The sequence below is a fragment of the Muntiacus reevesi genome, chromosome 13, assembly GCF_963930625.1.
Source record: "Muntiacus reevesi chromosome 13, mMunRee1.1, whole genome shotgun sequence".
Lineage (NCBI taxonomy): Eukaryota > Metazoa > Chordata > Mammalia > Artiodactyla > Cervidae > Muntiacus > Muntiacus reevesi.
In genome coordinates, this window is record NC_089261.1 from 55,052,710 (window position 1) to 55,074,927 (window position 22,218).

At 36.9% G+C, this 22,218-nt stretch overlaps 1 protein-coding gene across 3 annotated transcripts in view; it reads right to left on the reverse strand.

The window, feature by feature from the left end:
• Positions 1 to 22,218, reverse strand: part of INPP4B (inositol polyphosphate-4-phosphatase type II B) — an 838,347-nt gene that overhangs the window by 28,353 nt on the left and 787,776 nt on the right. The window lies entirely within an intron of this gene.

A 22,218-nucleotide genomic window follows, 5' to 3' on the forward strand; every position in this document is an offset into this window, starting at 1 on the left:
CATCTCTTCATTTTCTTTGGTAGCTTTATTTTGAACAAAGTATGAAATAATACACTATACTGAAAAAATATGTTGTTCTGATTTCCTTGGAATCAACACTGAGTCTTTCTTGATCAAGAATAAACTGTTTTATCATATTCCTATCATATTTAAAGTCTTTTCTAGTATTTTACAAAATACCCTGATGACAATTTTGTTATTCTCTAGACATATTTCTTAAAAATATGATTGTTTTTGCTGGACTGAAGAAAGCATTGTGGATATCAATTGCACAACATGGGGTTGGCCAAAAACTTGTTCATTTCTGTAATATGGAAAAACCCAAATGAACTTCTTAGCCAACTCAATAAATATAAAATATTTCCAACAGTCAAGACATGTACAGATAACTTATTTTCTCTTGGTTTTCTAAAGACTCTAATAGTCATTTTAGAACTTCGTAGTAATGATAGGAACTCTCTTGGTGTTATTTAGACATTGTTATTTGAAGGAAAGTTTCCTCTCAAGGAAGAGGATTAAAAATGAGGCCAGGGTACTGGGACAAATATGAACCACATGGTACACAGGAAAGAGATGTAGAGGAGGCATGGGGAAACAGGTCCTGGGCTTAGTGCTCTGACCAGTGGCATGTACTTACACCTAAATAGACTTAATTATTGTGTGTGTGTGGGTGTGTGTGTGTGTATGTGTGCATGTTCAGTCACTCAGTGATGCCTGACTCTCTGTGACCCCAGGGACTATGGCCCGCCAGGCTCCTCTGCTCTCGGAATTTTCCAGGCAAGAATATTGGAGCAGGTTGCCATTTCCAACTCCAGGGAATCTTCCTGACCCAGGGATCGAACTCACATCTCTTGCATCTCCTGCACTGCTGCTGCTGCTGCTAAGTCGCTTCAACCATGTCCGACTCTGTGCGACACCGTAGACGGCAGCCCACCAGGCTCCTCCATCCCTGGGATTCTCCAGGCAAGAATACTGGAGTGGGTTGCCATTTCCTTCTCGAATGCATGCATGCATGCATGCTCCAAGTCGCTTCAGTCATGTCCGACTCTGTGCAACCCACTAGCAAGTGGATTCTTTCCCACTGCACCATAGTTGAGAGAATTGACCTTGATACTCTCTAAGTCTAAAGTCTATGTTCCCTCAGGATTTCCATCTGTAGAATTCTGACTCTGCATTTCTAACTCTTCATCCTCTACCATGTACCAGACATTGTGTAAGATGCATAAATATGTACCTGCTTTCAGGGCTCAGAGAGGGAGAAAAGATATACAAATTATACAAATACCTACATCTCATGATGAATGTTTGTACAGTCAAGCATTGAAAAGGGAACCAGGAAACATCACAGTGGAAGTATGACTCAGGGCAGACATTATAAATGCATGATCGTTTCTTAGGTAAATTAAAGGGAAGAATACAGCAGACACAGACAGTATGTACAAAGGACAGTGGCTTCAAGGACCCAGGGTTTAGGAGGAAAAGAGTTGTGGACAAGGAAAAGGCCAGGAAATGAGTGATAATGTGACAGGCTACTTACACGTTCTTAAGCATGCAGGGAACTGATCAGATGTATGTTTCAACATAAATATGAGCCAGTACACCAAGGATAGGCTTCCAGAAGACACTCTGGGGAGAAATGGTACTGCCTGATCTGATACAGATACTAATTAGATGCCAACCTTCTGTGTTGCTAACAGAAAGGAAATCTGCATGTTTCTAGACACTGGTAATAGTGGGGCCACTGGTATCTTATTAAGAAACATGAGAAACCCTGACTCATATTCTTTGTCCCAGCGTTGGGCCACCACCTTCTCACATGAAGAAAAGTTAAAATTGTACCTATAGTCAAGTGCCTGCTTCTCAAAAACTACTTTAGATATGTCTGAATATTTAACTCAGAATTTGCCTGCATCTTCCAATCTCCAAGAAACTATGGAGAGAAGATAACTGACATGTAGAAAATTGTGGGAGGACAGTAATTACCAACCTCTCTACCAGACAGTAAAAATTATGCAGTTAGAACCCTGATTCAGATCTTGTGTCGATTTTCACATGGTGACACGAACACCAGCATCCTCATCCATTGGAGGCTTAACTTATTCCTACTTGAATTCTGGCCTATTAAATATCTAAGATGGCACAGTCATTCATCCATGTCCACAAAATGTAATTTAGTGCTTCAGTAATAAAATACTGAATGATGCCTATGACAGTCAAAGGAATGAATGTGTCTTCCTAAAAGCCTAAATGGTTTCAGGGGACTATTTGGACACTGGGATAATCTGTTCTTTTATTAAAAGAAATATTTTATGATTCTAATCAACCTATCACTAAATGTACTTAGTGATATATTATACATGACCAATCTTTGCCATCATGTATTTTCTTTGGATAACACTGCTGACATTTGATGCATTAATTGAGAAACTTCTGATGGGAATGCAGTTCTATAGGTCATTTAAAAAAATCCCCAGATCATGCTATAATGCTGATCTGTTATATAGAAATTAAAATACAACAAAACCTGACTGGCTGCCCTGTGCTCAGCAATAATTTGGGGAGCCGTAACAACTCTGTTTTTCATCAGTATCTGCGGAACTGAATGCTTTCTGAATAGTATATGGAAACACTGCTACTGTATCTGAACACTTTGATATGCACATATGAGATAATCACTGTTGCAAGTTCAAGTTCATTACAGCCTCATTTCAAGTTCCAGCTGGGAATTAAACTAAAATTGAGACTGAAATGGGTTTTGTTATCCCTATTGAGCTACTTAGAGGAAGATGGCTCATAATGATAGAGCGAGTGATTGCCTCTTGGGTCTGAAAACACATAGAATTTGAGATGGTTCACTACATACACACACACAATAATCTAAAAATCAGATCATTCCACCAATAGTCCATAGAGTCCTTTTTTTCCCCTTTCTTTTATTGGGAACTAACTTAATTGTGAGTGTCTGCTTGCCCAGATTAAGGATTTGCAACATTGATTTTAATATTTTTCCAATCTATTACCAAAACTAGTGCTGTGATTATAGGAGGCTGCATAGTCACAAAAGATTCCTAAATTATGTTTAAATATATTCACAGACATATAATGACATTGTTGAGCATTAAGTGTTTAGGAAATGGAGATAACAATATACATAAGTGATAATCTTTATTACACACTATTTATAAAAGAGAAATGGGTGAAGGTCTTTATATCAGTTATCTTATTCAGAATGATCTGTTCTACTGAATTTGTGTGGATGCTTCACAATCATCTAATTTTAACTATAATCATCAGCTGAAGATTGCTTATTAAGCATTTTGTGGTATGTAGCACCAAGCACACACGTGTGTGTGTATAAGGTCCTGTTGACTAGTTTGAACCTTTTAGATTCTTTATTAGCCTCATAATTTCAGTGAATATTTCTTGTGGACTCACTTGTGTGGCATCTGTAATTCCAAAGTCACAGGAACCATGGAGCTAACTATTATCTATCCATTTTCAATAGCGCAGAGCAGTAAAGTTGGATTGATGGCTAAATAAACCACTATCAATACTGACAATCACTGATTTCTAAGGGGCATGTAAATAAAGATTGAAACATTGCATTCCTTTTTGCCACTTTTAATGATACACACGACTCTGAGATAGAAATGGACTCTGGAGTTTTCATATGGAAGAGGCCATGGCAAATAAAACCATCAATCCCAAGTTCACAAACTAAAATGGGTCTTTGTCAAATAGCAAAGTCATTTTCTCTCTTTTCTCTGATGCTCATGTATACTTTAAGGTTGATAATATAATGCCTATTAAATTCTTGATACAAGTCAACAGCCGAAAGGAGACATTTAATCTAACTACTTGTGTCCCATTCACAAATAGTTTTAAAATAAACATTATTCTATCATGAGGCTATTATTTTTCAGATGGTTTAAATTTTTTTTTTTCTTAGAGCATTTTTGAGGAAGCTATTTTAGGTCTAATTTGCTCTCTATTCCAACAGCATGCGATAGTATAAGAGGTTAACTCTCCAGTTCAATATTATGTTTAAAGCACTGAAGAATTCATAAATTACTCTCCCCTAACAATTATGAATCAGATACTCAAGAACAAGAAGGGTTTGAGATTTAAAGAAACTGAATACGACAATAAAAGTAAAATTCTATGTTGCAGCAGTAATATTTTTTAAAAAATTAAAAATTTTGATTTAGTTTTACAACAAATGGGGAGGGTTCTTACACAAAAATTCATTCATGATTATCTGTTGCAAGGTGTCTGGCCCTAACAAACTTCTCTTCATTCTTGGAATAAAGAATGGAGGTGAATTTGGGTTAAGTAGTTATGATGTTTACAACAATTGAGAGGAGGTCAACTCAAACTGAAACTAATGGGAGATGTTAGGTTTGGTTTGCATCACAGATTTCTCTCCCAGATGTACTTACTGTCTTGGTTGCCTCATCAGGCTAACGATGCCAGTTATAAAGGGGAAAGGTGTAAACAGGTTAAAAATCAATGTATTTGGAGAAAACCAACGTATTTGGAGAAAAATCAATGTATTTGGAGAAGGATAAGGGCTCCTGGACCTGGATACCAATAAAAGTCATATTTCTAGCCTTTTTAAAGGTCATTACCTTTTCAGAAATCATAACTTGAAAAAGTAATCTACTTTTAATATTTACTGTCAATACATGGCAATCTTAGACCTCTAGCAAAACATACTGAAGATTAGAGAATAATAAGTAGCTTTTAAAAAGAAAACTAGAACATTAATGTCTCTTGTGGGTAGAATATGTTCATTCTTAATTTATCCATCTCATAATAATACCAGGGTCACCTTCTTTCTGAAGCACCAACAGGGTTCCATGCTCCCCCCACCACCTCTCTGGGAATCAGCTGCTCTCTTATCTTTGTTTCCAAAGCAGTTTACACATAATATCATAAAAACATAATCCACCATTATTTATTTGCTTGTGTTTCTCTCTCAGAAGGCTATGAAGCTTTTTGAGGACAAAGGACACATCATATTTACAGATATAGGGTTGGTCAAAAATGTTCATTCTGGTGTTTTGGCTGACTTATGGAAAAACACAAACGAACTTTTTGGCCAATCTAATATCTATCTATCTATCTAGTGTGAAGCATGATGTTCAGCAAATAATATGCACTCAAAAACTTCTTTCTTCTATAAGAGAGAACTCAGAACCACCCATTTCTTATGGTTAGTGGCTTCCACCATAGTGGCATAACAACCCGGAATAAAATGAAATACTTTTGTAGGTAGAATTAATAGGGTTCTGGTCAACCATGAATAGCCTATATAGGCCCTGTGTTGCCGAAAGAAACAGAATGAAGAAGTAGGTCATCACCAGGCTGGAAGTTTGCCCTTTGTGATAGTAAGTAGACCTTCAGGGAGACTTGGCTCCAGCCCAACAGTGGTACAAAATTGAGTTCGCTCAGGTGTCCACTTCACTACCTGACTGGTACTTTGGGGCTTTTATGAGAAAAAGTAACTATACAGGCCCCATGTAACTTCAGCTCCTCACTGACACCCTGTTTTTTTTTTTGACATCATTACCCTGCTTGTTCAGTGGTGAACTGAAGTGAACTTGAACCAAATCCAAATTGCATATGTCAACACCTTACAAACTTGGTTAAGACTCTGTGGTCTGGTTAGGCCAACAGTCAACCACAGATTGGTTTCAGAGTCATTACATGCTATTACACATGAGTAAGTTTTGGTTTTACACATTGGGTGATTTTTCAATGTAGGTGTTTCACTGTATCCAAAAGATTGCATTCATGAATATCTCTTTTAAATATTCATTTTTTAATTTATTTATATAAGATTTTAAGGTCTTTAAATTACCTATTAATTAGATATCACTGTTTAGAAATATATTCTATTATAAATCTCAGCCCCATTTCTTAAAGCATAGAAAATATACAATATGGCCACCATATTTCTTTGGGTCATTATAGTTATCTCAGAGGTAAGGTGGATAAGAATAAAAATATATATACTTAAATTTCACTGCAAAATATCAATTATCCCAGTAGAGCTCAAGAGAAAGCTTGCTACTGAGCAGTATATATGAAAAAGGACTACATGTTTCAATTTATTACACAGTGAGAAAAAACTGTTTTATAAAGGTCATGAAATTTATGGATTCAAGAACAAAGAGGTAAATACAGGTCAGGAGAGACATCCTAGGCGCTTAGAAGCATGCACCTGGAGTCAGATGGCCTCATACTGCTTCCTTAGCTGAGAGCCACCGAGCAAGTCATTCAGCCCCTCGGGGGAGGTTTTCTCATTTTAAGCCTTAGTCCGTAGGTGATAAAATAAAGATTTGGGAAGTTCATTTTCTTGAAGTGCTTCGAAAAGTGCCTGGTAGATTCTCAGCATTATATATAAAGAAAGGAAGAAAGGAGGAAGAAAGGGAGCGATGAAGGGAAGAAATGCAGACTTCTGTTCTATTTTATTCTGTGTTCTCCATATTACATTTAGACCACGGGGTTGAATTCTGCTTGTAATCATTTACACAGGACATTATGTGGAATCTTGGAAAATGGTACAGATGCACCAACTTGCGAGGCACAAATAAGAGAAGCAGATGTAGAGAATGGACATGTGCACACGGCGGGGGGCGGGGGGGGGGGGAAGGGGAGGGCGGGGTGAGCTGGGACATCAGGATTGACATATACACACTGCTTGTGTGTAAAACAGACAGACAGTGGCAAGCTGCTAAACATCACAGAGAGTTCCGCTCAGTGTGCTGCAGAGACCTAGAGGGGCGGGATGGCGGTGAGGGTGGAAGAAGAGATGTATGTATACATGTAGCTGATTCATTTAGTTGTATAGCACAGACTAACACAACATGGCAAAACAATTACATGCCAATAAAAAAAAGAATGCATTGAGAGATAGTGGCAATATAGTTGAGGAAGGGCAGAAGGAGTAACATCTAATTTTACATCTTAAGTGGATTCAAACAATTAAGCAGAACACAGCAACAATCTTCAAATACTTGCAGGATGACAAAAGACAGGAAATACTGACTCTATGTTGATCTAGGCAGATGAGTGGATTGATGACTGGGAATTCTAGGGTGACAAATTTCAGCTAAATATGAAGGCAAATGTTATAAAATGTATAGCTGTCCAATTATGGCATGGGTTGATACACAAAGTAAGGACCTCCCCACTGTTGGACATGTACAAGTAAAGGTTAGCTGACAATCTGTCAGGGATGTTGTATAAAGAATTCCTGCCTTGGTTGGCAGGGTCACTAGGTAATCTCTAAGGTTCTTTCCAAATGCTGACCCTTAAAATACCATTAGTATGAAAAGTTACAAGTGCACAGAAATGGAAGTGGTTTGAAAACTGACTTTTAGGAGAATAATAATCAATGTTTGAAAAACATTTTATTCTGTACCAAAAGCTTGCAGTCCTTTACCAACCCATGTAAATATTTAGGGGAAGTTGATGTGTCAAGAAATGATTATCTTTCGTTTCTCAGTTTGTCTCATTTTGAGACATAACATGATGGATTTTTTTTTTTTTTTTTACTTAATATTAAACTTAGCAATTGAAACATTAGTGTAAGAATGGGTAGATCCCTCAGAAGTCATAGTGACTGGGTCACCTGAAGTGAAAGTTGCTCAGTCGTGTCCGACTCTGCGACTCTATGGAATGTCCATGGAATTCTCCAGGCCAGAATATTGGAGTGGGTAGCCTTTCCCTTCTCCAGGGGAACTTCCCAACCCAGGGATTGAATCCAGGTCTCCTACACTGCAGGTGGATTCTTTACCAACTGAGCTACAAGGGAAGCCCAGGTCATCTGAATCAAGATGTAATTTACAAACAAGATCAAATTAGGTCCAAGCAAAGCAAATAGTAAATAATTTATATATGTATATGTGTATATAAACATATATATATTGCTTAATATCTATATCTTTGGCCTTGGAAGTTAGTCAAAGAGTAATATTAAAAAAGTTCATTGCCATTTACTTTTTCATTTCAGGTATTTTATTTTATTTGGATCATAAGTTTTGTAAGGATGACAAACTCACTTTGACCAAAAAACAAAAAACAAAACAAACCAGTGACTTCAGTGACTTTAGTCTATTCTCTGAAGTGGATTTAGACCGTTTCCTCAAACACAGAGATTTAACCTTGCTCCGGTATCCATTCTCACTGTTGCTCAGAGAAGTGTATCTTCTCACAGTCGTATCAGTTCAGAATCAAGAAGGAATGTCCCGTTTTACTACAGCATGTCTGTTCTCACCCGCCATCACATTAGATATAAGTACAGAACCTTTCCTAGTGGCTCAGATGGTGAAGAATCTACCTGCAATGCAGGAAACCCGGGTTCAACCTCTGAGCTGGGAGAAGGGAATGGCTACCCACTTCAGTGATTTTGCCTGGAGAATTCCATAGATGGAGGAGCCTGATGGGCTACAGTCCATAGGGTCACAAAGATTAGGATATAAGTGAGCTGGTATCTTTCTTTCTTTCTTATCTACATAAATCAGAAAACTTATTTTTCCCCTGCATCTTGCACACACATAGGTCCAGATTTGTTCAAGATATTTTTGTTTCATTTTTTTCTTGATTGTGATAAAATGAATTCAATCAAAGTTTTGTTTCTTTACTAATCAAACTTCAGGAAGAAATTGGCAGAGTTCAGCAACATATTGGCAAAATGCGCTAATACTATTTTAACATTTAGGTGGAGAGATGAATATTCAAAGGGAATTACTTTGGAATTTAACTTAAAATTAAAAAAATAAACACATAAACTCATTTTTCATTAGCACTACTAAATCAACATCCCCAGATCCTCATCCCTTTTTAAAGTATGGTATATTTCTCATTTTCCTTTCACTCCAATTTCTGTACTAAGATTGTTAGTATTTCCTTCTTTTCTTATTCAAGCAATGTGAGCAAAGGTAGCAAAATAAAAATACACATATTTATCATAAAACTATGTAAAGCAGATTGCAAAAAAAAAAAGGCTTTCTCTTATCTTGCCATAAATAGAAACATAATAGTTTCCATCTTCCATTATCATCTGAAACTATAACCTTAGGAACATAAGATTGTAATTTATAAAGAACTTCAAAGACTGTATTTTGAATTTATAACTGACTACATGAATATCAAACAGGATTACTTTCTAAAAGTAGATTTATTTAACCTCCAAATAAAGTTTCATGATTTAGAATTAATTTCCCATTATCTAGGATATCTATTATCTGCTCAGGAACCACACAATCTATTAGCAACTTTAAAGTTATTAACATAAACAGTAAAATCAATCATATTTATGTAATCCAACCACAGAGGAAAAAGATTAAACCCAGCAAATGCTTGTTGTAGCCTGGGCTTTCCACACATTTCTCAGGTGTTCAGGCTGAACCCATGGCAAGTCTATATAGCTGCCTACGTTGCCCTTTTACTTTATGACCATGTAGTATTTGATCACATGGACCCTGTATATATGCTTCCCTGGTGGCTCAGATGGTAAAGAATCTGCCTGCAAAGATCGAACCTGGGTTCAATCTCTGGGTCAGGAAAATCCCCTGGAGAAAGAACTGGCAGCCCACTCCAGTATTCTTGCCTGTAGAATTTCATGGACAGCGAAGCCTGGAAGGCTACATACAGTCCATGGGATTGTAGAGTCGGACACGACTGAGTGATTAACACACACATACACACACACACACACACCCTCCACATATTCATGGGAGTTTTTCTTTTTAATAGGAAAAGTGGTTTTCCTTTTTTTTTTTTAAATAGGGACTGGAGAGCAGGAGGAAGGAATTTTCAATAAATGTATCTATTTCAAGACCAGCTGCTACAAAATCAATTCATTCTTGTAAAGGGAAGGCATTTCTCCCATCTTTTTCTAGCAAAAATAATATCTCTTGACAGCTCTAAGATGCCTTTTTCTCACTTTTGTTTTAGTCTTTCCAAGAGAAAAAAATATTTATCGCAAAACCAAATAAAACTGTTATAAAAATTCCACCTCTGAGTTTGTTATAAAATTAAACAGGGGAACAGAAACTGAACAACCGATGAATCTATTGTATTTCTATTTCCTAAAGCAACAGAGCAGTCAAGGTGATTTGCAAACTCTGAGGCATATACAAATATTATTTTCTCAAATAGTTGAGAGGAGAGACATCACTTTGAAAAGACATAAATTCAGATACTTCTGTGTTAGAGACTAGTTTCATTTCTTTTTTTTTTTTTGCAGTTTAAAAAATCCTCTAGATAGATATTATTCAACTTGATTTGATGAGTGCTAAGAGCAGATCTAGGAAAAGTCTTGAGCCTAGTAGATAAGGAATGCTTTATGTGATTTTATTCTTAAGTATTTACATCCCATCTTGCTTTAAGAAGAATTTAAGGCAATCTAAATGGATACATAAAATGTAGTAAGTTATCAAGAATGGGTTGTGAGAAAGAGCTATAGAGGGCAATGATTGTGTCATAAAACTGAACCAGAGATGAAGCCACTATATTAAAAATAGAAAGCATATAAAAGAATGCTATACATTTGAAGTGCCCAGAACACTTACATTACTCATTTTAAGTTGAAAATATCATATGTCAAAACTGCATTTAATGCATCTAACCTACAGATCGTTATAGCTTAGCCTAGATTACCTTCAGCATACTCAGATCACCTATATTAACCTACAGTGGCATAAAAATCGTCTAACACAAAGCTTATTTTATGATATAGTCTTGAATATCTCATGTAAGTTATTAAATATTGTACTAAAAGTGAAACACAGAATGGTTTTACTTAATGTGACATCCTGCTCTCTACTATGCTAGCTTGATGGTTAGATTTTAGATGATTCAGGGCAGTGAAATTCCAAAAACAATTCTGTGATACTTGAAAAGTATCACATGTGATTTGTTACTACTAATCAGCGACCAATTTTGTAAACGATACATTTTATAAATTACACCCTTGATCCCTATAAAGATGTCATTCACAATCCCATAAATTCTGATGGGCTCAATGAATGGAAGAGAATGTAGTGTAATTGTGCATATTATATTTTTGCCCACAGGACTTGAGATCATTATCCTCAGATACAAATGTATTACACAGGGCATTTGAACTCGGTCATCTGTGATCTTCTGATCAGGAGAAAAGTTTGCAATATTTTGACTTCTTTTTTCATAAACTCTATTGCCTCCTGGTCCAGTTTTCATTAGACAGCCTGTGAAGACATTCAGTTTGTTACCCTGGGCTAGTGACTGGCGCTCTACAATCAAAATTCAGGTTAGAAGCAGAGTTGAAACTCTTTTAATGAAAGTGTTTTCCTGAGTATAGTAAGCACTTCAACAAACTCAGGAGTTTTTATGCAGTACAGTGACAATACATTGATTTTAATAGTTTCAAATTTATTCTCATGTGCTTTAGAGAAAACATAAGAAACATAACAAGTGCATAAATTCATGGACATCCTTGCCCTGGTCAAGACTAAAGTAAATGTCTATTCAGGTGACAGCTGTAGAAAAATCATTAGGTAGTTAAATGAATAACTGAGATTTGGGTAGCATTATTGTATGGGAATGGAATGCCATAACAAACTTGGAAAAGACTCATTAGAAGATGCTTGAGGGACAAGACTGAGGGCAGGAGGAGAAAGAGGTAACAGAGGATGAGATGGTTGGATGGCATCACCGACTCGACGGACATGACTTTGAGCAAACTTCAGGAGATAGTGGACAGGGAAGCCTGGAGGGCTGCAGTTCATGGGGTCACAGAGTGGGACCCGGCTTAGTGACTGAACAGCAGCAGCAATAAACTTGTAAACTTTAAAGCAAATAGGATTTGAGATAGAACTACGATATTTGTTCCATGTGCATACATATTTTTTATTTCCTCTCTGAACACAGCATTCAAGTTCAACAATCTGAGGCACTAGCTTCCTTGAGTCTTGTGTTTCAACTTCCTGGGAGCATATATGAACTTGCTGGATTTCAGCGTAGCCATGGTCCACACCTCATTCAGGCCTGGGCTGACTGTATCTCTAGCTTCTCTAATGAGAACAAGCCATTTCTAGGACTAGTTTCTGCTACACCTCATTTTCTGAGAGCAAAAGCATCAATCATCTCCCTAATCGCCAATAGGTTTTTGTTGTGTCTCAGCTGGAAGTTTCCTTCTCTTGTCTAAAAGGGAGCTCTAAAAAGTCTCAGATCACCTCATAGGCTCCTGTCAAAACACTGTGCATTTCATTTTCCAAACCCAAGAGATTTTTCTGTCCTATTTCACTGTGTTTTCATTTTTAAAGAAAATAAACAAAACAAATAAAAATGTTCTTTAAAAAAAACCACCACTTCTGAAACCCTCTTTTCTAGAACTTGATTTAAATGCAATAAACCGGTGCTTTATAAATGCTGGGACCTTTTTGGAAAGTCCCAGTTATATGCAAACTCCCACTATATGAAACAATAAAGATCAGCTGTCAAGAGTGAAAACCAGGATGGCCAGGAAATATTTATAAAGATGTTCAATATAGTATGCTATTAAGAAAATACTAAATAAGCCAGGATATCATTTTTTACCCATTGGGTTGGTAAATAAAAAAAAAAAAATCAAAAACAAAACTAATAGTACAAATATGGGGTCATGTAGAAAAATGGAAGCATGTGTATGCCTAATGGAATATAAATTAGTGTAGGGCAATAGGATAGCATCTAGTAATATTGAACATATGAATACCACCCATTTCATTTACAGGTTTACATACCCTTAGGCTCATATTCATAATTATACATGTGAATATGTCTCTTACACTATTGCTTATAGTACCAAAATATCAGAAACAACCTAAAATTCAATAGAGGAATAGATGAATTGTGGTCTATGCACACAAAGGAATACTACACAGCTATGAAAAGGAAAGAGCAGAACTTACATGTGGACACAGATCTCAAAAAACATGATATCAGCTGAGGAAAATGAGTTGCTGAATGTGAGACACACCATGAGAACAGTTTTATAAACAAAATCTCTAATAAATGTGAGGAATTAATAAATAATACTCTTAGCCTGGACCACTTAGATATTCCTAGTCAAGAACTCTTAACTTTTCTTTGCTACTTATCTAAATTGTACTAATCCTCAATACACAATACAAATTCTACCTTCCTCTGGACGACTCCAACCCACAATGATTCCTTTTCCCCTTTGATCCACTCTAATAATAATAGTCTTAAGTATGTGACCTTATCTATCTCATTTTCTCATTGTGGTGACTAATAAACATTCCTCATAGAGAATGTTTCATGTAATTCTTCGTGCGCAGCAAGAACTCACTGACTCTTAGTTGGTGGTATTATAAGTTTCTGTCTCCCTTTGTTTAGCCCGGCACTCTGCCATAGTACTCAAGAAATGTTTACATTTGACTGTGACTATGATGGAGACATATTTCCGCTAGTGATATCATTTGCCCAGGTCATCTGAGGTGGGGCCCTGGCTCAGGAGTCACTGGATACTCAGTCAAGTCCGTGGGCGTTTGGGAGTTGGACGTTCCCAAGTTTCACTGGCTGATGCTGAGGCACTGCTCCGTGGGGATCACCGAGGATCACTAAACTCCTATTTTGCACTCAGGTGCTCCTAGACTGTCCTGATGTTATTAGCTGAACTCTGTCAGTCAGAGTCACTGAGGGAGTTTAAGCCTTTCAGAACAACTATTAATCCTGAGTTTTCTTCTAAGATCTAGAACACCTGGGGAAATTCCTCAATTTCAGGAACCTCAGAGGAGGCCCTTAGAGAAACATGGGACAAGAAAGGTTATACAGAGTAGCTTAAAAAAATGCGGAAAGCATGAACACTTACTAAGCAGAGCACCTAATATCCGTCAGGCATAGAGAATTCACATATTTGATCTCATTTAACATGATGCCTCCAGGAGAGAGTGAGGTAAGTTATCCCTGGTTTACAGATAAGGAAACTGAGGCCTGGAGATTAATTAACTTAAAAGCTGCATAGAAAATGATTTCCAGAATAAGGATTTAATCACAGGCCTTCTTGATTTTAAAAATCTATGTTTGTGGCAGAGGTTAAATGTATTTAAGTTAGATTCATTTATATTTCATTTCATTAAACTAAATAAAAAACACATTCCAAACACTTATTTATCGAGGTGCTTAGTTAATAATTTGAGGAACTGAGAGAAATGACTTATTTGGAAAGGTGTGTCTAAAACTGGTAATGGCTCTGAATGTTAAACTCCATACTCACATGGTCTCAAGTTACTAGTACTTGAAAACAAAATTAAATATCAATACAAAACACATTAGGGAAAAGAAAGATAGCTGAAAATGACTACTTCTAGTAGCAAAACAACCTGACACATATAAATATACGAAGAAGATAGCCTAAAATTAGCACATACATTTTGTTTAGGAAATTGAAAGCTTTTAGGTAACTCATTCTTGGCTTTCCCCAGTAAGAGCAGTTCCTTATTGTGGGTCATCTGTGGATATCTTATTAAGAGATATTTGCTCCAAAATGATTTTTATAGAAGTGTACTCTCTGCAGCATCTTTTACCTTACCAGCGGCTGAAGCAACAACATCCTAAGTGGTGTAAGTTTTCACATTATTATTAGCAAGCCTAAGAAGACGGTGACTTCATCTGGGCTTATTACTGTTATTTGTCACAGATACAGGCTGAAATAATGTAGCAGACACACCGTTGAAACTCTCAAGGGAAGAGATAACTCTAAGTGATAATGAAGAAACTGTCCTCACTTGTGCTGGTCTACACAAATATGTCCCTTTCCAATAGTCAAGAGATAACTGAAAGCTTCAATTACCCATGTCTGCGACGCTTCTTATTCACTTCAATATTTGAATTAAGGGATAATATGAAATAATGGAAGCTCTTCTCCAACTAGTACAATCAAACAAAAGCTAAAAAAAGAAAAGAAAAAAAGCCAAAGTGAAAAGAAGACTAAGGAAGGAAGATGTGTTTCTATCTAAACACAAATGATCTCCATGACTTGAAAGTGAACCCCACAAGAGAGTAAGCCATGAGAAATAAAACCTGTACTGACATCAGTAGATTGAGGTCATTTATTTATAAAGCAGAACATTTGATAAGTTATGCTCCCTGACACATAAATTTCGTGTTGAGAATATGACATTCAACAGGATGATAAAACTCAATAAGGCTGATGGGCCTTTTAATCTCTCTCTTGTGAATTAAATATTTACTAAAATAGAATGATTAAAGCCCTGTATCTTAAGAGGGATAAATAGGTTGGATGCTGAAACATACCCTGATTAATCTTACTAAAGGCATCTCAACTATCTTTAGAGTCATTATAGAATGAGAGATTGCAGAGTAATATAGCATAAGGAAAATAAAAGTTACAGACTGACAACTAAACAATATCGTGTCACACTGTTACACTGCGAACGCACATAATCCTAGAGTTCCTCTTAAAGGAAAATAACAGAGAACAGGCGTTGTCATTTTAATTTACTTTTAAGTGACAATTAAATTTCCCAACACAACTATTTTTGGATAAAATGTGACATTTAATAATCTAGTCAAATTTTGTATTTTTAAATGCAGTCTTAACCGTCTTTTAATCAAATATAAGTTTGAAAGTTCCTACTAAATATTCTTTTTGCAAAAGCATTGGGACAAGAAAGCTTTTAGCACTCAACAGTGACTTCAGTATGAAATAACTGAGCGCTGATACTGCATTCATTCTTCCTTTCTATTTAAAAATAAAAATGCTGCTGATTATTCAGCCATCATTTTATAAATTTCTGCTATAGATATCAAGGACGAATTTGCCACTACACATACACTTCAAAGAAAGGATAGATACACCAGGTTTATAGTCATATCACAAAGTCAATAAAGTCGGTTACTGAAGGGTAGTTGGTTTACCTGAAGCAGACTTGAGTCAAGTGGCTTTCAGCCCCAGCTCTATCTCAGATCTTAGTCTGTGGTGGCACTCTGTGAGAATCTCTGCTTTGGTTTTATAATATCGGCAACTGCTGAGAGTTCCTTACAGAGTCACATCTACCCCAACTCCTCATCAGCTTCCTAAGAGGAAGAGGATTTTGTGCCACTTCAGTCAAACAGACTGTAAACAGTGGCACATGTTGGAAGCATGAAGCTGTTAAGTAATAATGGATATGTAGGAAAAGAGAGAGTCTGAACTTTTTGAAAATAGGACAAAGGCTACAGTGACAAGTTGAAATTATCATGGAGTAATCATGGTGAAGTGGCTCAGTCGTGTCTGACTCTTTGCGACCCCATGGACTGCAGCCTACCAGGTTCCTCCGTCCATGGGATTTTCCAGGCAAGAATACTGGAGTGGGTTGCCATTTCCTTCTCCAGGAGATCTTCCCGACCCAGGGATTGAACCTGGGTCTCCCGCAGTATAGGCAGATGTTTTACCATCTGAACCACCAGGAAAGCTCTCACAGGCAAACAAAAACTGAGTCATGTGACCATTGAGCATCTAGTGTCAGACGAGTCTCTGCACCACTGGGAACTTGAACTTTCTTTGAGGTATACTAGACCCAAGAACACCACCAGTTGTACTCAGAACAATGCCTGTCAGCTGCAAACTTACGGTCTCAGGGTCTCCTTGTAACTGTGCAACCATTTGGGACGCCAACCACTCCTCGCTTAACAAGCACACTTACTCTTGCCACACACAGTAGTGTTCAGTCATGTCTGACTCTGCAACCCCATGGGCTGTAGCCTGTCAGGCTCCTCTGTCCATGGGAATTTTCAGATAACAAGACTGAAGTGGGTTGCCATTTCCTTCTCCAGGGGATCTTCCTGACACAAACCTCAGTCTCTTTTGTCTTGCCAGTTCCAATTATAGTTCTTGATAAACAACTCATGGGACTAACTGTAACCTTGTGGGTTTTTGCCTTTAAAAGCCTCCCCTATTTTGTAGTCTGGTAGGACACAATTCAGGGCTTCCCAGGTGGCTCAGAGGTAAAGAATCAGCCTGCCAAGCAGGAGATGCAGGTTCGATTCCTCGGTTGGGAAGTTCTCAAGGAGAAGGAAACAGCAACCCACTCCAGTATTCTTGCCTGGGAAATCCCATGGAGAGAGGAGCCTGGCATCCATGGGTTTATAAAAGAGTCAGACACAACTCAGTAAATAAACACAACAATAAAACACAATACAGTTGTTTGTTGAATTTGCAGTCCTAAATAAATACCTTTTTATTTCAATCATGTCTGTTTCTAAAATTTTGGTTGACAGATTCAGCCTGTGATGATTCTTTGTGGCCTGTTTGTTTTTGAATTTGTATCCAAACCTCTTTAAAACTTTCCCTTTCATCTTGTGGAACTTCTGCTTATAAAATATGTCACAATTGAGTGATAATTTCCCTTGCTTATTTCCAACTGTCTATGTATGTGGAAAACTTCCTAACAGATAGGACCTGAATATTTTAGAAACCTATGTTATTCATTCACTCATTCACTGAATATTTATTGAGTACCTACCATAACTAGACTTTATTCTAGTACTGGAGAAATATAGGTGAATAAGAAAAAAAAATCCATACTCTCATAGAGTTTATTCTGGTGAAAGGGCTTCTGAACAAGCAGGGAGATGAAGCTTTATTTATCGATAACACTTCTCTCATCCATAAGTAATTTGAAACTTATAGCAATAAGCAGTATAAAAAAGTAAAATTTAATATACATAGGGGAAAAAAATAAAACTAGCAAAACAGCAATAGTATTATAACCCTGGTAAACTTTTAAAAATATCCAGAGTAAATAGCCTGAAAGGTGGTTAGAATAATTCAAACATAAAATAAACCACAACTGATATTAAATAAAATAATTTAATATCTTTAAAATATAATCAAACTCCATTAAAATGCTAGTTTTTTTTTTAATCCAGGATTGTATCCTAGAATATTTATAAAGTTCTTAAAAATTCTGTCTCTGTCTCAATGATAAACTGTGCACAGTCCAAATATAAGTAGTTTTTAAATGCCTCTGAAGCAGTTCCAATATGCATCTAAAAGTTACCATCTGAAGGGTAGGACTTCTGATCAGGTGGCAGAGCGAAGAGCTCTGCAAATCTTCGTCCTCCTCCCAAAACTATGATGCTGAAAAATATTGTCCAAACCAATCATTTAAGGACCCTAATAATCAGCCGAAGTCAAGCAATGAGTGGAAAAGAGTTTCTACCTGGAAAATTGCTGACAGGGAGGGAAGAAGAGAGCCAGGCTATGGTCTTCCTATCTGGGGCTGCTCCCACACACGTCCCTCTACCAGAGTGCAGTCACCATGGAAACCAACAACTTTACTGCCCCAGGCTCTGAATGCATTTGAAGAGGAGTGGGAAATCACACCCCCCAGCACTGTCAGAAGCCTTAGTAACCTTACGCTTGTACTAAGGTTGCTTTAGTCATGTTCGACTCTTTGTGACCCTGAGTAACCCACCAGGCTCCTCTGTCCATGGGATTCTCCAGGCAAGAATACTGGAGTGGGTTGCCGTGCAAACAAATGCTTCCAACCATCCTCACAGCTGGCCTGAGGCTGCATTTCCATTTGGGCTACTCCCCAGAGCAAGTGGCCTGGTTATGAATGCAATAGGAAAGGAAATCCTGGACATCAAGAGAGCCATGGAGGGCTTTGATCAATTTCCACACATCTTGGGTTGACTAGTAGGACCTAAGAAGGCCTGGTGGGAAGAAAAGGTAGGATGGATACAATTCTTGAACTGGAATATATTTCCAAATTAACACACAAGATACATCAACAAAGCCTCTAACTGGATAGAACTGTTTGAACGCAACTTGTGTCTAATCAATGACTGACACTAAATTACAGACAGCCAAATGTAACCCCAGGAAATAAGGCTGAGACATTAAAAAAACCTGAACTACAGCTTCAAAATGTAATTGAAAACATAATTTTAAAAAGAGATGGAAAAGTTGCTACACAGTTCTCAAAAATGGAAGGCAACAGAATGCATTCACATTAATATTTATATTGTTCTTCATTTATTCAGCCACTGTTTATATTTATTTCAATCTGGACCAGACTTCTCAGGTGGCACCAGTGGTAAAGAATCCCCCTGCCAATACAGGAGACTCAAGAGATGCCAGTTAAATTCCTGGGTTGGGATGATCCCCTGGAGAAGGAAATAGCCACTCACTCCAGTATTCCTGCCTGAAGAACTCCATGGACAGTGGAGTCTGGCAGACTACAATCCATGGGTTGCAAACTGTCAGATGTGACTGAGCACAAACAGACAGACAGATAGACAGACACACACACACACACACACACACACAGAACCAGACACTGTGCTCAACGCCAAGGTATTAATACAACAGTGAACATGATAAGGTTGAAAGCAAGAAGTTTGTATTCCAGAACTAGAGTTTTCTCTTCAAATCTCAGATTTTGGTCAGACGATTCTGGTCTGGTACACAGTCTCAAATTTCTAAAAGTATGTAGTTTTTATGACATATGATTTAAGTAATATTTTGAATAACAGAAGTGAAGTAGTCAAATACATAACCAAATAATTTTAAGTGACAGCATTTTGTTTTACTTGGTATAAAGAAAATAACATCAAATATAACTAAGGCAAACAAGGTCTTACTGTACAGCACAGGAAAAAAATATAACTAAGGCATCTGTGTTTTAGTGGCAGCTCTAGTACTTTCTGAGTAGTCTCTGCCAAAACACTCTACCGAGTTCCGTTTCTTTATTCTTACGGTGAAGCAGATTTGACTAAATTTCTAAGGTGATGCCTTAATCTCAAATTCTATGATTATTAGTAAGGGCATACAACAATATACATTAACATAAAATATTTATAAGAAACCTATCTAGACTAACTTTAATGAATGCAATCCACTCATAATTAGCTTAGCATTTGTAAGCACATGTACATTTTCAAGGTGGTATTGAAATAGCTTATTTTCTTAAATAGATAAAACATTGCATGAGAAACCTTATTTACAAGGTTTTATATTAATATATGATATTGGAGTCAAACCATATGTCATAATACATTCACAAAAATATACAAGGCTCATAATTGCCTAGACTTGATTGTCTCAGGAAGATCAAGACCCTTGATATTTATTTTTCTGACAAATACCATACAGTGATTGTTCACAAGCATTGTTCTAATCATGTAACACATATCAGTTCATTTAATCCTTGAGACCTTCCTAAGAAGGGCTATTATTATTAGCGTATTTGTTTTACATAAGGAGGAGACTGAGGTACCAACTTGCCTCAGGTAGTAAGGCAGGATGAGATTAACTTCCTCTTGGCTGGTAAGTGGCACATGACCTCGGTTCAAACTCAGGACAGAAGGGCTTCCAAGTCCCTTCCTCCTATCTACTCTGGCCAGAGCTTATAAAGCTATGGGCTTGTAAGATGGTACCCAAAGAGGGAAAGTATGGAAGTTATTTAGCACAATAATATATCTTATTTCCCTTAAACACACACACACAGACAAGTCCTCACTCTCTCACACAGTACTCACATGTACAAAAAACCAAAGGATAAACGTGTCAGATTGGAAATTTACATATATATATATGTGTGTATATATATATATATATATATATATATATATATACACATATATATAAAATCACCAAAGTAGTGGGGATATGGAAGTCACGGTCTTCAGTATTTTGGGATTAAATTTCTAGTGCCTTACTTTAGGTCGCAATCCAAAACTGAACCCCCATAAATGTTGTCATTAGCAAACATACTGACATATAATGTTAGTTCCTCCAGTCTTTATGCTTTACCAAAATATTTAGTTTTATATTTCAACATGTATATGACAGATACATCCTTTATTTACCAGTTGGAAAAAATACCTTTCTAATTTAAGGGTCCTCTCTTACCTCTACCTTAAATAAACAAGTAACAAATTCAACTTCCAAATTATTTTATGTTGGTTGACTCATTCCAGTCCTCTGAGGCCTCTGACCTGGAATAGCACGTGCCCTGCCCTTCACACTGGCATCTTTGTTCCATCCATAGTGATATTTGTACTTCTCAAATGCACAACAGAACGTTTCATGCCCAGATCCTGAATCTTCCCTATGAGTGCTGAGAGATAATTTTTGAAGAGTCTTTTCTAACAACCAAACGTGTGTGTATGGCTGAGATGCTCATGTCAGGCCTCAAAGACATCCTCATATATTTATCCAAAAATTATGGTAGAACTCCACTGAACAAAGAAAATGCCAAGAGACATGAAATGGGGTAAAAGAGAGGGCTTCAGAAACCTCTTAGAAAATATACAATACAGAAAGATCACAGGCAAGCGTCACCTCACCACGGAAAGACCAGAGCAGTTAAAAGAAAAGTGAAGCTAATGACATGCCAGATAAGAAGCAGCCTTTTCAGTGCATCAAATGACATTCCTTTTTGCAATCTGGGAGCCTGTCCCATGTTTCCCGTTGTGCTTTTGAGTCAGTCTTTGTAGGAAAGAGGTAAGTTCACTAAAGTTTCTAATTAACGTATGTCCTTGCTGATAGACCCTGGGAAAGAGGCACTTCTTCCTTCCTGTTATGGCTTATATTTTAGATTTAATTACTGTAGAAATGAATCAGGAAACATGACTTCAGGCAGAACATTTTAAATGTCGGCAGAGTGATCATATTAATTCTCCATTTTAAAGGATCCATTATCCCATCTTTATGATGAGTGATGTGAAAATAATTTTTAGGAAAGAGGTTAAAGATGGGGAGACCCTACAAGCCATGGTAGGATGACCCGTTTGTTGCCATTTTTTGGATAGTTGATTTGTTTGGATAAAGACTTACTTTTATTTTATGTGTACATATAAGGACTTGTACATAAAGGAACTGTACTCTTCAAATGTTATATATGAAAGAATCTGAGCCCTTCAACTTAGGTTTAAATCTGTTAATGAAATATATCCTCCATTCACATGATCAAAATCTGGCCACATTTTTTTATTGCCTAAAATGAATAGAGGAAATACTTTAAATTATTTTCTCTTTCATGTCATGAGCTCAAAGTCAAGGAAATGCAGTGAAGTTACTAAATGCTTGCTCCTCCAGTAAAATATGTATTAGGGAAAAAAAAAAACTTAAAATAACCATAAAAGAAAAAATAAGGTCTTACTGTACAGCACTGGGAACTATATTCGATATCCTGTGATAAACCATAATGG